The sequence below is a fragment of the Myotis lucifugus genome, unplaced genomic scaffold (assembly GCF_000147115.1).
Source record: "Myotis lucifugus unplaced genomic scaffold, Myoluc2.0 scaffold_54, whole genome shotgun sequence".
NCBI classification, from domain to species: domain Eukaryota; kingdom Metazoa; phylum Chordata; class Mammalia; order Chiroptera; family Vespertilionidae; genus Myotis; species Myotis lucifugus.
The window spans coordinates 584,146-590,655 of record NW_005871102.1 but is presented as its reverse complement, the minus strand read 5'-3'; positions in this window follow the sequence as shown (position 1 = coordinate 590,655).

The window sequence follows — 6,510 nt, the reverse complement described above, 5'->3', positions numbered from 1 at the left end:
TGTGGTGACTATCTTTTAGTGAAAGTGTGGTTTCTAACCTTCTATCTGCTTCTCTGAGCTACTCTGGGTCCTTCCAATACGTTCCTTTTCTGTTTATATCATCTAAAGTTCATATCTATTAAGTGCAACCAAGACTCTCAACTACCACAGCAATTACTTAGTATTTGCACACTATGATTTTAATAAGTATACTTCATAGAAAAAGCATAAATAGCTATCATATGCTAATCAAAAATATTACCAGTTTAGCCCTGGCCGGTTTGGCTCAGTGGATAGAGCGTCGGCCTGCGGACTGAAGGGTCCCGGGTTCGATTCCGGTCAGGGGCATGTACCTTGGTTGCGGGCACATCCCCAGTGGGAGGTGTGCAGGAGGCAGCTGATCTATGTTTCTCATTGATGTTTCTGGCTCTCTATCCCTCTCCCTTCCTCTCTGTATAAAAATTAATAAAATATATTTAAAAAAATATATATTACCAGTTTAATAAGTTTTGTTACTGAATCTCATCGGCCCTAACAGATGCTACCATCTACCTTATAGCAACTGCTAAACGACAGGCAAACCTAATGAGAATTGAAAATGGAATTGCCACATGAAGTGGCAGCAGTGTTTATACACTTATAAAATATAAACTGTCTTGGATAATTTACCTTAGTAATGATATGATGTATCTTACTCCACTGTTGGGCTTTTCTTATCATTCCCTTGCTATTGTCCAAATGACTAAGGCAATAGTCAGTCATTGATGGCTCAGACATGTAGAATTAAAGGGTGATTATTTTGCTCTTTCTTCAACCCAGAAGGCTTTACTTACTGAGTAAAAAAGAGGCAATCTCAATGCAGCACTCCCATGGCATGAATAATCAAGAGCAAAGCTCAGTTGAGATTCTAAAACAGATGTGGAAAATAGGTTTCACCTTCCATGCCCACTGGGATCTGGTGGCAGTGGTTGCCTGAAGTGTCTTAAGATTGCTATAAGGAATTGATTAAAAATGCTTGTGAAGGGCACAGAGGTGGTGACATGAGTGCTACGTATCCTCCATCCTAGCTCTATATATTTTCATGAAAAATTACCCAGATGGAACCACACAGCAGAGTTAGACTAGAAGAAAGCCCTCTGTCCATTGGCTGATTTTTTAAAATATATTTTTATTGATTTCAGAGAGGAAGGAGAGGGAGAGATAGAAACATCAATGATGAGAGAGAATCACTGATCAGCTGCCTCCTGCCTGCCCTCAACTGGTGATCAAGCTGGCAACCTGGGCATGTGCCCTTGACCGAAATCCAACCCGGGACCCTTTGGTCCACAGACAGACGCTCTATCCACTGAGCCAAACCAGCTTGGGCAATTGGCTGATTTTTTATGAGTTCCATTTTTATTCTTAATAGGCCTGCCCAGATTTCTTAGGTCCAATATCATGAGCTATTAGTAGACATGAGAATTAAAAACATAGTAATAGTAAATAAACCTTTGAAAACTTTCCCATGTGCACCAGCTGACCACATGTAAATAAAATCATTTGAGTCCATCCATAAATTCTGAGCTCTTTAGCATCATCATCACTCCAAATGGTGAGTGAGAATAAAGATTTCAAACACTGGCAAAGATTCAAAACCAAATGCCTCTTCCTAGCTTACCATGCTTGAAGAGATGACACATACCAGTCCCAGGAACTAGTGACAAGCTACACTAAACACTCTGGTGCTGGTGGCCTCGGGTGTTTCTTCTTTCTAGTCATAGAGTCCTTTTGAGCAAGGGTCACTCTTACTCCCAAGAGGAAAGTTAACATGACTCACTCTCAGAAACTGAAAGTACACCATGTCCACATGAGCAGGACTGCCTACTATATAACCACAAAACCACATCAGAAGTCAGCTACTTAAGAAGGAAAAGAGACAGTGGGCTGAACAAACTCTCCTCTCGTTCCAGACGGCTAGCCTTCCGGACAACCCGCAGGCTCCTTGCCTAGGCAGAGCAAAAGACAAATGTCAACCGCAAGTGTAGTTGGGGTCCTTAGCTTCTGGTTACTAAACTCTGAGACTAAGACCCTCCCAAGGCCCCGTGGTGAAGCAGTGAGGTTTTGGCCTCATTCCTCTTTCCCTTCCTTTGGCACATTCTCTTAGTGTTTATCCTCTTCCTAAACATCCAGGCTCTCTCACCAAACCTAGTGTTGCCTGATGTGCAGGAGGGTTTAAGGGTCCTCCCTCTGAATGGGATGCTGCCAGGATTCTATGATTCAGTTCCCTAATAATTCTTACCTAGAAAGTATGAGTGCTGATGGCTAAAGCTTTAATTAGAAATTATCAATTGTTCACATTAAACAGAATAGAAGCATATTTGGCCATTTTTGTGGTAGCTTTTGGTCATTTTTGTGTAGATGTTGTGGTTTTGTGCTTACGGAGATGTGATTGTGGAGTGGTATTGTTTGCTTTGCTCCATTGTGGTCACAGAGTGACCCTGTCAGATATCCGTGTCTGAAATTCTTTCTGCTTAACAAGCGAATGCTAAGGCCTGGCCATGTGTGCAGGGCCAGCCCAGCAACCCATGGTCTGGTCCTCCAGTACAGATTCAGCTCCTTCTAGTATAGACCCTCTGCCCCATCTCTGGCTTAAAACTGTGGTGTTTCACCCCGCTGGCGTGGCTCAGTGATTGAGCCATCGATCCATGCACCAAAAAGTCACGAGTTCAATTCCCAGTCAGGACACATGCCCGGGTTGTGGGCTCCATCCCCAGTGGAGGGCATGCAGGAGGCAACCAATCAATGTTTCTCTCTCATCAATGTTTCTATCTCTCCCTCTCCCTCTAAAATCAATAAAAACATTTTTTTAAAAACCACCACTGTTGTGTTTCCCATTCCCTCCTTGGGACAAGTCATGCTTTCAAATTGCACAAACTAAACAGAAGAATTCATCTCAATTAACAAGAGTTAAATTTTGAACCAAGGTGGTTGGAGCTGTGTCTTGTATGTACATTATAATAGTGACCTTTTAGAGACAAAAGCTGACCCCAGATAAGCCATGATGGCAAGACTGAGCGAAACTGTGAAGAGGATACAGGATTTCAGTTAAATCAAGCAGGCAACTGGCTCTGCATACAGAGCTGGGTCTGCATTTCATACCCACAGCTGAATGTCCAGGTAACTTCTGGGCTCATTCGTGTCACCCCCTATGACTGCACAGCTCTGGAGTCCCTACCCTCACTTAGAATCTCCTCTCCTTGGCTGACTAGTTTTTACATGGAGATGCTGTTTGAATTCATACTGGAACTTGACTTGCCTACCTTAATTAGTTGTTTTCAGAATGACAAGGACTGTTATGAACAAGCCACCCTCTTGCTTGTCTGCAGGCTCCCTGCAGGCTGGCACAATCCTGAAGCCTTGTCACTTCCCTTCATAATGCTCTTCTGCCACCTGGTGGACATTCATAATCAAACAGGCCCCTAGGGTTAATTGACTTTTAACTTTTGCCCATCTTCACTCACCTGGACACAGGAAAGAGGACATCACTGTCTGTCCAAGACACCCCAGAGACATCTAGTACTCCCCAAGTATTTCTAAATAAGCCCACACCCTTCCTCCTTGTCCTAAGCTGCAGGACAACAGAGGGAAACCACAGTTTGAGATGAATCCAGTTCCTTGTTAAGAGCCCACACACACTGACAATGGAAAGAAAATGAGAATTACAAAGAGCTTCTGAAGGGCCACGGTCAGTCCTAAGGGGTAAGTGAAGCTCATTCCTAAGAAGTTTTGGTGCATCTTCACAGTTTTTCTATAATTTGTCTTAATATAGAAATGCTATGGCCACATTCATAACAAAAGAAACCAAAAAACAAATATCCCTCTGTTTATCTTCTGCTGACAATTGACCAGACATCTGATTTGCTCTTGAGATAATATATTAATATCTCCATTTCACAGATTACAAAACTAAGGCACAGAGATGCTAAGCAATGTGTCCAGTTACGGGAAGAGCTGCGATTGATCCTCAAAGTGTGTGGCTTCAGAATCTGTCCTTTCTTCTGCTGTGCTTTGCTACTCTTATTCTGCCACCTAGAGACTGATCACTGGCGGTGAGGGGTGAGGCATCCTATCTCCTTCCTGAGTCTGCATCCCATGCTTCTCCAGAGTCCATTTCTCAGGTTCACTAGTGCCTTGGGCCGGATTCCCAGCCTCTGTAGCCTCAAAGAACATGGAATACCAATCCCCCTTTCTCTGCAGCACAGACTATAATAAAGAGTCATCAAGAAAAACACAAAATCTGCCCTAACTGGTTTGGCTCAGTGGATAGAGCATCGATCTGCAGACTGAAGGGTCCCAGGTTCGATTCCCATCAAGGGCATGTACCTTGGTTGCGGGAACATCCCCAGTAGGGGGTGTGCAGTAGGCAGCTGATCAATGTTTCTCCCATCGATGTTTCTAACTCTCTATTCCTCTCCCTTCCTCTCTGTAAAAAATCAATAAAATATATTTTTTTAAAAAGAAATAATAATTATTCAAATATGGATGTTGATAGGTAAGCAGAATATTTAAATGAAAACCTCAAACCTCAAAGCAGCAATACATTTTTTAAAATAAATTTTGAAAACCAAAGTAACTACTGGATGGCATTTTCTGTGCACAAATGACCCATTGGTTTCATTAAAAAGCTCACCCTGATGTACTAGAGACATGAGAAGGACACCAGGAGTGGAGGGCTTGCCTCCCAACTGCCTCTCCTGACTGACCAGCTGGTGGCTCTCACATAGAGGAGAAGGCAGCTGGGAGAACTCCCCAATGAAAAGGGCTGGGAATTGTCACTCTGAGAGACACTTCAAGAAGAACCTCTGTACACATGGAAGAGGAAAGAAGGGACTCCCTCAAAGGACACTTAGGTCTGGATCTAGGCCACTGCGGAGACCAGGAAAGGGACCCACAAACGACTCTCAGGAAGAGAGGTCAGAAAGCGACTGTTTTGATAGGCCAGTGATGGCAAACCTATGACACTCATTTTTTTGGTTGATTTTTCTTTGTTAAATGGCATTTAAATATATAAAATAAATATCAAAAATATAAGTCTTTGTTTTACTATGGTTGCAAATATCAAAAAATTTCTATATGTGACACGGCACCAGAGTTAAGTTAGGGTTTTTCAGAATGCTGACACGCCAAGCTCAAAAGGTTCGCCATCACTGTGATAGGCTCACTCGGTGTTTTGTAAACCATGAGTCACTGCCAGCACTTAAAAATCAGGAAATTTCACGTAAGTTTATATTTCTGACTTTTCTTGAAAAAAATTGGGAAATTTAGTAATTCTGCGCTCATATTCCCACATGCAAAAAGCCGAGTTCTTTGAGGCCTTCAGAGGGGCCATGTTTGGCATGGTGTCCACCCAGTCAAGGTCCTCAGCTTCCCTCTGGGACCCTAGAGGCATCTGAGTCTTTGGCTTCTGACTCAGTAGTAGCTGTGCAGGCCCTGGGAAAGCTACTGTAGCTAAGCTGCCAGCCCACCTAGCATTCGGCTCATCATGGACTGGGGCATGGCCACAGGAATCAACGACAACACCAGGACTGTGGCCCTTCACCCCTCTTAAGAACTCCTATAAGTCCATGCCAACTTAGCTTCCCAACTTTTTCCTTCATATGTCCTACATCACAGAAACACCTCAATATTTACTGTTCGCTAAATATTCTTCCCAGACTTGTACCCTCTATTTGAAATGCATCCTCCTTCACCAACCTCCCATCTCTGTATGTACAACCTGTACTCATTCTTCAAAATCAGCTCCAACTGTACTTCTGTGACACTTTCTCTAGTCTCTGTAGTCAAAATTGACCCCTCCCTCCTGTCTTACCATAACATTTGTTTACATGCTTACTGTAGAATTAGCATAATCTAATTTATCCTATAGTCTCTCTTTCTGCTAACTTGAACTCCAAAAAAGCCAAAATTTCCTCTTATTTAACTTGAGCCCCACCTCCTCTCCATTCTTCATGGTCCCAACAAACAACCTTACCCATAGTAGATTATCAAAAGTTATTGTATCTATTTTTTAAAGATCACTAAATGGGCATTGGCTTCTACTGCCATCTGGTGACCATACTGTGGAAATATGACTAAATGTTGTAGGAACCACAAACATTCCCAATCCATCTATCCATTTTATTTCTTTTTCTTCTTCCTTCCTTCCTTTTTATTTTTTCCTTTTCTAGTTTCTCTTCTTTTTTTCTTTATTTGTTTATTCATTTATACTTTTATTCAACAAAATTTTTTTATCATCTTCTAAGTGACAGGCACTGGGAACAATTAAGAATCTATGCATATGTGAAGAATTATAAAGGATTCCTGCAGCCAGCCAACACAGAGCAAGCCCATTACAGCCTATACCTCCTACGGATGATTTATTAATATTATATTATTGATTTGCATTACAACTGTAAACCTACTATTGCCCACCCGTATGTGTGTGTGTGTGTGTGTGTGTATGTGTGTGTATATATATATATGTATGTGTATATATATATATATATATATATA